Source organism: Anabas testudineus, chromosome 6 (genome assembly GCF_900324465.2).
Source record: "Anabas testudineus chromosome 6, fAnaTes1.2, whole genome shotgun sequence".
NCBI lineage: Eukaryota > Metazoa > Chordata > Actinopteri > Anabantiformes > Anabantidae > Anabas > Anabas testudineus.
Window position 1 is genome coordinate 11,853,389 of NC_046615.1, and position 10,201 is coordinate 11,863,589.

The window sequence follows — 10,201 nt, forward strand, 5'->3', positions numbered from 1 at the left end:
TCCTCCTCTTCGTCCTCCTTCTCCTCCTCTTCACAGGAGCTGGAATCTATAGGACTGTCTGAGTCAGAACAGGAGCTTTCTCCTCTATGTCCTGGCTCTCCCTCAGAGGCCTGAGGCAGGGCTGGGGCTGGAGTTGTGGAGAGGGCATCTACAGCCCCACTGCTGCTGCTACTGCTGCTGCTGCTGCTGCTGCTCCTTGGGCTCTCCTCTGGCTCAGCATCTACATCAGACTTCCTAAATGCACGAGAAACAGAAAGAGAGGCAGTGTGATATGACAGCGAACAAGAGGAGGGGATAATAAAAGAGAATGTGAGAATTTGCAAACCAATTTTACAGTACTCTCTCACTCAGTGAGCTGCCTGGTAAATAAAATAAAAACCTTGGAACAGTAAAAGTAAAACTAATGCATTAGAAACATAAAATCATTGTTTCAATGATGGAGGTGATGTGTAAGGTCATTTATTTTTGTCTTCTTTATACACACAAACACAAAATTATAATCAAGTCGTCTCTAATATCTGCACTTAGCACAGCATCGTTGCTGCATGTGAAGAACTCTTCCATATAAAATAGTGCATCTTTATCTAAACCTTTACACTACATAATGTGCAATAGGTGGATTCACATTTGAATGTACTGTAAACAAGAACAGTCTAATAGTATGTGACACAGCACGGTACTTTCACCCCGGATTAAACGATGATCATTTTCATAGCAGTCGTGGCCTCAGCCCAGAGAAAGCCATCAGTGATTGTGCCTCACTGTGATTTCCTCTGCTACGACTGCTGCTTTCAGAACCATGGACAGGGGTCAGAGCCGCTCTGTTGACCACAGCCTATACAAACCTTGGAGATCCCTTTCAGCAGGCAGCACAATACAGAGCAATGTGCAGCACAGGAGACGGCCACCGGCTACTACAAACCCAATTCAATGACAATTTTAAAGGTGGACTCACAGGTGCAGGTTAGTATTTTTCATCCACAGTGAATTAATTCTAGTTTCCCTGATAATCACACCCTCAGGTTCTCCGCATCCATCACCCAAATGGCAGCGGAGTGTCGCGGAGTGAGTAATCTCATGCAGGGCATGTTTTACAGCAGCAAGACGAGTAAACACAGGGAATCTGGCGCTGGGTCTGTGGACAACTGCAGGCACATCCGGGAAAGGGGGGGAATCAAATAATGCAACGGCACTGAGGACTGCCACTTTCATTTACAATCGCCACATCCACAGGAGTATGGATCCGTGACCAGCAATTCTGTTTGAACAATACAGCAGCTGCCTTCAACACATGTTACGCACAGTCCGGCACCGGTGTGCTGGATGTATCCATCGTAGTGAAACAGCAGCATAACGCAAATGAATGACTCTAAACCCAACAAACACGTTAGTCCGCAGAGGATCCGAGGTAATGACAGCTCCAAGTGTACGAAGGAGCGGAGATTTAAAAAGCCCATTAATCGTGTGCCCTTGACCAGGACCCTCTTCAAAATGTTTGGACCGTCCATATATTCTACTGCATTATTTCAGATCACTCGAAACCAGCGAGGAAACCCAGCTAAAGCCCTGTCATCGGTGGCATCACCAGAAATACCATCTGTTATCCGCTCCGTGTCCCCCCAGCTCATCTCCTCCCCTCCTGCAGCCGAGCATCCTTCACCCTCCACGGTCACAATGTCAAACGCACAAGCGCGGTTCGCCGGTGAAACCTACGGAAATGTGTACCTTCATCGGCGGCAGACACGTCTCCCCATCGTCGCCCGAACCTCCTCGGATATCCCCCCCCCCCTGTCCGTGTGTGTGTCTTATCGCCGAGGGATGGAGGGCACAGGGCACCAGATAGAGAGCGATCAGCATCCACTCCGCCTCCTAGTCTAGTGCGCAGGCGCCGCATCTGACAGGTGATCACAATATATATCACGTACGGAAATTGAAATTAAAGGAGACAAGGCGATTTATTTCCGCGGAGTCACGTGTCATCAGTGACGAAGACCTTAAGATTCAGCCTCATGCATGATGGGATGTACACATCATGCATTTATGCACTGACATATAAATTACAAAGCAGTCGTGAAGAGGCAGGATGGGAATTTTACTAGAACTGTGTGGAACCACAATTATTCACTTAACTTTGTTAACATCTCTTCCATAGTGTTAATGTGATTAACAATAGTGTGTGTCTGTGATTTGTTTGTTTGCTTTTAACAATAATAAATGTCCTATTGACCAGTTGCCGGTCTGTCTATCCTTTATCTATGTCTATTGTCTATTATCATCCTCTCTCACTGTCTAGGCCATCAACATCTCCTCTTGGGCTTGTATTAAAGGCTGCTGCTGTTGGTGCCGCGTTGCTCCACAGAATGTTTTACAGAGATGCATCTAACAGGATGTGAACACTCCCAGACACAAAACACCTCTCAGGTCTATCGGCGCTCTCTTCTTCTTATTCTAGCATCTCTCCCACAAGAGTTTTTCTACGGAGCAGATGTGATGTGAAAAGACAATCTGGGCAATTCAGTCCTGTGCCACTGTCAGACTGATCCAAAACAGACTTTATATTGTTAGGTTTTTTCTTTTATCCAACTATGAACTGATCATTGTCCTTGACAAGTCTTAGTATCTTTATACCACTTTATGCAACTGTAGAATCCATAATCCTATTAGAAATGCATTGAGGATACTGTACAGACACTTTCTACTCTCAGCGCTTTGAAATAAAGCAGTTTTCTGCACATCAGCTGGTGTACAGCTCACAAAAGATGATATTGGGATTAGTAAACTTAATTGGCAAGAAAGATATTGTGAATTCTCACCTAGATCATTGTTTTTGCCATAGACAACTCACTAATTGTGATTAGTTATCATCTGGTCTTTTTAATTTTTAATTTATTTAGCAGTAAAAAACAACAAAAAAACACACATGTGAGCCTCACATTCATATGCAAATCACCTCACGACACACTGTCGATACATTCCTATTTAGTATGTGGAAAGCGTGAGTGAGATGTGTGGGAAGGACTGAGAGCAAGTGGTGTGTGGGTGTGTGGAAGAGTTACGTCATCCATGATGTGTGAGCAGCAGAATCGCTATGGTCTCTCTTTGGGAGGCGCCAGATTTGGCTTGATTGCAGGCACACATATACACACAGGAAACATTCATCAGCACAATCTCCATCTGGGGATATAGGCTGAACTGTAACTTTGCCGTGGGCTTGTGTATGCGCCGGAAATCCTTTAAGTAATCTTGGACTTCTTATAAATATCTCTTCACAGCCTGGTTCTTGAAAAATCTTTTTTGATGGATACAATAGGTGATGATCATCTTCCGGTTTGCGTGGAGCATCAAACCAGGACTTATGTCACTGCTGGCTAATTTCTAAAAGTGTTTAGTTCCCTCTTATATGTTGTATTTGTCATTATCTTTCATATGTGTTGTCTAGTTTTGAGTTAAATCTATTTCTTTGCTTAGATTATTATGAATTCATCTCAGTTTATTTCATTTGCTTTTGCTGTTCACATTTGTTCACTCTCATTATGATGAGCCTTCCAGTCATATTTAAATCACCTGTACAACAGATGCTATAGAAGTCAAATTTGAATGACTGGTTGGTTGAATGTCCTTCCCTGTTAGCACCTATTATTTGGTCCACTTCACTGTATATCCTGAGATGACTGCACAACTGCAGTAAACAAACAACTGCTATCAACAGTGTTTTTGATGTTGTTAAATTGTTTTAATCCCGCTGCACGAGTGAGATGTGTTTGTCAGTCAACGGCGTTATGTAAGACTGTATAACAGCAGGAAATTACCACATGTGATACCATCATGTTCTTTTCTTTTTATCTCTCCCCGCTTGTCACTTTAAGTGCAACGGCCACTATCTCCACAATCCCCATCCCCTCTTTGTCCTATTCACTGTCTGATTACACCAGACCACATATGAATCCTACACTCAGAGATTTTAACACTATTGCTTACTCTCGTAGAGACAGATTCCAAAATGAATTGTATGCTCTCAAGTGTGTTGAGGAGTGAAAATAATTCAAGCTGCTCACGGGGAACAGTTTGAAAAGCTTGAATATTAAAACCTTCTCTGCCTGTGGGCTCCTTTGTCTGGCTTCACCATGCGTGCAGCGACTACATTCACGTACAGCGCTGAGATAAAATTCATTTCAAAAGGGCCTTTTTTAATATAAATATATTGCTCAGTTCATTTCATTTCAACTATATTTCTTAAGAAAACAGAACAGAAATCCCAGTAGGAATCAAGAGATGAATAACTTCACTTGCTCTGCTTTAATGTCAGTGGTGTGATCTAGCAAAGCCCGTGTTAGTTTAAAAGAAGCCTGTAATATTTTTATGATTTTTTCTATCATTTATCAAGAATTTACAACTAGTAAAGGTGGGGCTACTGTCTGATGAGTAGGTTTACAAAAGAGTGCTACCACCAAGAATGACAGGCCTTAAGGTTTTTCCCTGGACTCTTGAGGGCTTGTATTTAAATCAGGTGAAAAGTAGCTGAAAGCTGGTTCATACTGTGCAACATACACTGAAAGCTGATCTCCCAGAGAAGCAACCTATACTGGTCAATGTTTTAGGTACTGAAGCCTGCAGGGACAGTGGCATACATTCTGGTCACCCTGTCTACCACAAGGCCCGTCTACATTCACACCCACAGGCCTTTTTGTTTTCAGTGCAGCTAACCTGCAAACATCTGTTGACTCTGGGAAACCTACTTAAGTATGAACTCAGGACCAAAAGTGCAAACCATCAAGATGTGCTGCCCTGGGACAAACCAGAGTCTTTTAATGCTAGCTATTAATGAAGTTATCCCAGACTTCCATTTTCCAAATAATCATATCATATCCATTCAAACATGAGAGAATGGCCCATCTGACAAGTGACCAGGTGCCTCCGTGGTTCCCTTTTCTGCAGCAGCGGCTTCCTGCCCACTCAGGCACGCACCATTGGAAAGACATCACATTTGGAGACCATTTGTATTCATCCCAGCAGCCACATACTCTCTCACTTTCTCTGTATCTGGCTCTCTCGTACACAAACACTCAAACAAACAGAGCTCAGAAGCAGTACTTATCTCTCTCTCTCTCTCTCTCATTTTAATTAAGCACACTGGAGCATAATCCCGCCAAGCAGTTTCTAACTCCCCCAGCTGTAATTCTCAGTGGATGAGACTGCAACTTCTGCAGCAACAACAGCCAAGCAGTCATCTTCCTGTCACCTTTGTAAAAAAAACTTTTTTTTGTTGCAAAAACACACATGATTATTTTGCCAGCTTGCAGAAAAACACACACCTCTGACGTTGACCCTTGAGGAAGGCGAAGCAGTTTTTTCCCGGCATGGTTTTCTCTGGAGCAGAGCCGGAGCGGTGCGGAGCAGTAACCTGCATGGAGGTGTATTGCTATCCTCTCTGGGTCCCCTCTAGGTCTCTAGGTCTCTGTGCCTGTGTGTTTGGCAGGATCGCCATGTAATCTATACAGTAACCCGATCACACACACTTTGCCAGTGTCATTAAATTTACATATCTGCCCAGAGCAGGGGGGAAATATGGACTCACGACATTACTCTCGAAAAGGAATCAGGGGAGAAGTGGATTTCACTAAAAAGTAGAGTTGAGTTAAAGTTGTCAATAAATGCATGTTTCAAATTAGTTACCTGTCATATTGTTTGGATGTTTTGTCTTGAACATCTGGTTATTCACACGTGATTCAAGCGAGTAATATCTTCCACATAATAAACATCACAAACAACAGCATCGTTGGCCGGCTGATAACTCTGACTGTGTTAGAATGTGCATGTTAAGCAGGTCGAGTTATCAAGCCTGGCCAGTCTGCTGTGTGTCACAGTGGAACATGGTTTGTGCCAGTCTTCTTCCTTCCTCACTCAGCATCCTGCTGAGCCACTGCACAAATCTCTAAAGCCACCCAGTCTCTTTTTTTTTCCTGACGAGTGACCAGCGCTATCTGCCGTACTAAAAATACTCTTAAAGAAACAGCATCCACAGGACTCGAGTGCACCCTTATCGCTACTTTCATTCTTATCTCGCTTTTCTCGCCAGCCCCTCCCTCTACTGTCTTGTCATTGGAGAATTCCCAGGATAACACAGTTCATGGCCCCGAATCCCACAAATCAGTGAGCAAGAAATCACTGCTGATCAGAATCACACTGGCCAAAGAGAATAGTGGCAAGGAATGAAAATAATCTGGATAAAAATGAATCTAGTTCGACGATACGTTGATTAATATAGATAGAGAATTAAGTCACTGACAGACTGACACATAAAAGCCGGAATAATTCCCTTAATAGAAAAGGAAGGTAAGCCTAGTAGAGCTGCAGTTGCTATAATGCCAATGTAAGTCTTTATTGGAAGTGGCAAATGCCTTGAGGTTCCTGCTGTCGTTATTCATCAGGCAAATCTTGTTGCCATTCCTAATCTCTGAACACAAAACGCACTGGGAAGTGTACATACTGTACGCGCACCATGGTTTAAGCAAATCTCTCTGAAGTGCAGGAGAAACCTTTGATATCACTATTGTTTGCAGAGGTGCTGCGATGACGTCTAGACAGCACGCTGTATATAATTCAAGAGGTGTAAAAGAAGATGGGGTTTTAGACTACCCGAGGTCTCCTTCCTCACTAGTGTACCGTGTCAGAGGCAAACCTTGTTCACCTGACAAGCAGGTATTGCACCCACAATGCATAGTTTCCTTTTGAAGAAATCCAAACATATCACAAAATAGTGCTATGACTAAAAGTAAAGTCACAATGCGATTGTATTGTTTTCAGGAAGTTTACTTTATGTTTAATAATACAAAAATTATAGTTCTATTCAACAAGTCAAAAAACTGTCTTTTTAACTGATCCTTGTGCATTAATTTCTGTTATGGCTAAGAATCAATACTCTTACCAAACCCTATACTAAAATAATAATAATAATAATAATAACAACACTGGTAGCTCACTGTGTGGTTTCTCCTTCCTCCACAACTCAGTTTTCCAGTAAGAAATAACATCTTAAAACATGACTACATTATTTATTTGAATCCTTGTCTGCTCCTGGGGTCTAAAAAAACCATTGTGAATCATACATCATCAGCTTGACCACGCTCCCTCCCTCCTCCGACTACACATTAAATGACATCACAAAGGGCACTCGCTCTGCCACAGTTATACTGTAAATAGTAAGTTTTTAGTGGTTAAAATAACATTTTGTCAGTCTCTTTTGATTTGGGCCATGTTTCACTGTTTACCACGCTGAGTGAGTATTCAAGTCATGTTTCTATTTCAGTGCCAAGTCTGATTTATGAATCAGTAGATTTAGACTTTTTTTTTTTTTCAAATATGAAAATGTTCACACCTTCCAAGTTTATTTACCCTTTAGCATTTACAAATCCCCCAAAGAAGTGCAGATTCATTTGAAAAGTCTGCACCACAAACCAAAATAAAAAAAAATGGTTTAATGAACGGGCTCCTAATAACAGCAGTAAAGTCTAAATGTTGAACGCTACGGTGCAAACAAGGTTGAATATGAATGAACGTGCTAGTGCACTCATAACTGCTCAGCTACATCTTTGTCTTTGTCTGTCTCTTAGTATTCATCTCTTGCCACTTGAAAAGCTACTGGTGAAAAGAGAATATGACCTTGCATTTGTAGGGGAATGTGTATACCAGTGAGCTCCGAGATGGAGATCATGGCAAATAAGAGGCATCGCTGTCTGGTGTGCTTTTCATCAGGGAGTTATACTCTAATATCACCTTCACTGGCACCTGGTTGGTGTAAGACTGTAGAACAGCTGAGATACCACACCGCCCGCTGTGTCTGTGTGTGCTGGCGTGCGCGACCGAGTATCCGCACTGTACTCAACCTGCCCAGGGAAAGGATCCATTCTCTCATCAAATATTCACCAGCAACTACAGGCTCCCAGCTGCCTGCTGCTGTAATGCACACATTGCTGTGTTATTGGTGCCTGATGTATTCGCTGAAAAAAGTGGCTCATAAAATGTTTGAACAGTCCATATTGAGGATCATATTTTAGGTTTATGCAGCTCAGCTTCAAGTGGAACCGTGCTGCAAGCACACCTGAGTGGAACAAATCTCCCACTTCAGTGCCGGCTGGTTGGTTTGCTAAATTCAAAGTTAAAAATCAATTCTGAAAACATAGCGTAGCTCGCTCACATGCTTCTCCGTTATTTTTTCTGTCTGTGATAGCCTGCTCTAATGCCATGTTTGTGCAACATCATTCAAATATGCTGCAAAACATTTCATGCATTTTTAATGTTTTCATTTTTCCCTGTTACTCTAACAGCCACAACGCCAAGTGGCCAACGCTCAAAGACAAACCTTGATCAATTCAAGCTGCAGATCAACACACAAGTCTGTTTATTGTCAGCCTCCCAGACATATTTGTATTCCATTTGCAGAATTAATTTCATATCTGACTGTGTTTATGTTGTCATGAAATGCTGTCAGCTCTGACTGGATTTAATTGAATTCAAAGTGAATCTCCAGCAAACTTACACATGCGTCTTAAATAAGTGTAATCAACTACCTGGGATATTATTCATAAATATAGAGGTTTGCACTGTTACGGCAAATTTGCTCAGTCACTGTAGCTTGTGTGCAGCATGATGAGCAGTTCTACCTACTGTAGGGGTCAGTGTCGCAAGAACTACAGAGTTAGCAAATGTAAAGCAGGGAGTTAATCATGTACTACATATGGAAGAAATCTAATTGAATCACTTACAAAGTATTAGCGTACTACAAGCCTCTTTGATGCATTTTGCTAAAAATGTCAAACAGGGTGAACAATCTTCTTAACACATTTAATTAAATCTCTCATACAAATCCCTACTTTTTCTGTGGAAGAAACCCTGTCTCTGCAGTTGGAACATCTGTTGGCAACTTACAGTCTTAAGCAGTGTCTCTCAATGCACCTCATCAGCAGTCAACGGCTGACTCAGCGTTGCATAAATGTTATCCCGTGCTTCAATTCTCCATCTCTTCCAAAGAAATCAGTGCAAAATTCAGCTTGTTCAAATAATGATATTATATGCGGGTCAGTCTCTGCTACACAGAGAGCCTGAGAATAGAGCTGCAGATTTAAAATCCCCATATTTACTAGTGATGCCCTGTTGTATGTGTGTTTTAATTTTAATGAAGGTTTTTAATTTAGTGCAACACTTTCTGATTTTTCCCTAGCACGTAGAGCCACTATGGTATGTGTTGCTTGACTGCCCATGCTGTTTGTTGGTTAACAGCCTTGGGCAGCTGTTGGGACTGCCATAGTGCAAAGGTCAGAGTGATGTAATGGGAGAGATGCGGGGATAAAGAGATGGATTAGAGGAGAGAACAGCTCCAACAGGGGCACAAATGTTGTGATTACACCCAGATTAATGACATAGGACTCATAGCATCACACATTCATGGCATGGGCATTACTTTCACTAAAATTGAATGCATGCAAGACACCCAGAGATGGACCAAGCTGTACAAATGTATTAACTTAATTTTCAGACATTCTGCTGGAAATACCTTTGTAAAAAATAAACAGTCTAAATGTGTTTTTTTTAGCTATGCTAAATAGTGTTACTCATTTACATAGTACCTCTCTGACACGATCGCTTTCACAGTATTTCGGGAAATCTGCACCATTTCTACTGGCAGACCTAGAGTTCAGGTTGACTTCAAGTTAGGCAGCAACATAATTCAAAGACCTGTAGATCCCACGAGAGGCAAAACTCCAAAGTGAGCAGGGTGCAGAACTTCACATCACACAGGTCCCTGGGTACGTGGTCGTCTGTTCTCTCTTTCCTTCTCCTCCCCCGTTCTTTTTCACTGCTTCACTCCTTTCAGAAATCTCTCTCTCTCTCGATCACTCACTCTGCCTTCTCTGCTTTGTACGCCATCAACAGTGGGTAAAATCCGGATGATCTATGCCTTCCATCTTTCCCACTCCCTCGGCTGTCCTCTCAAGCCTCTTGTGTGTTGTGAAATATGTGAGCTGTGGGAGCCATCACAGGATGATGGGTGGTAGATATCTTTTATATATTCAGTACATACCCCTCCCCAGGATTACACACATACACATACACACACATGCAGCTAATGAATCATACTGAATGAATACATTGATTTTTTAATAAGCTGTACAGGTGATCTAAATGCATTTGTAAACCATATGTT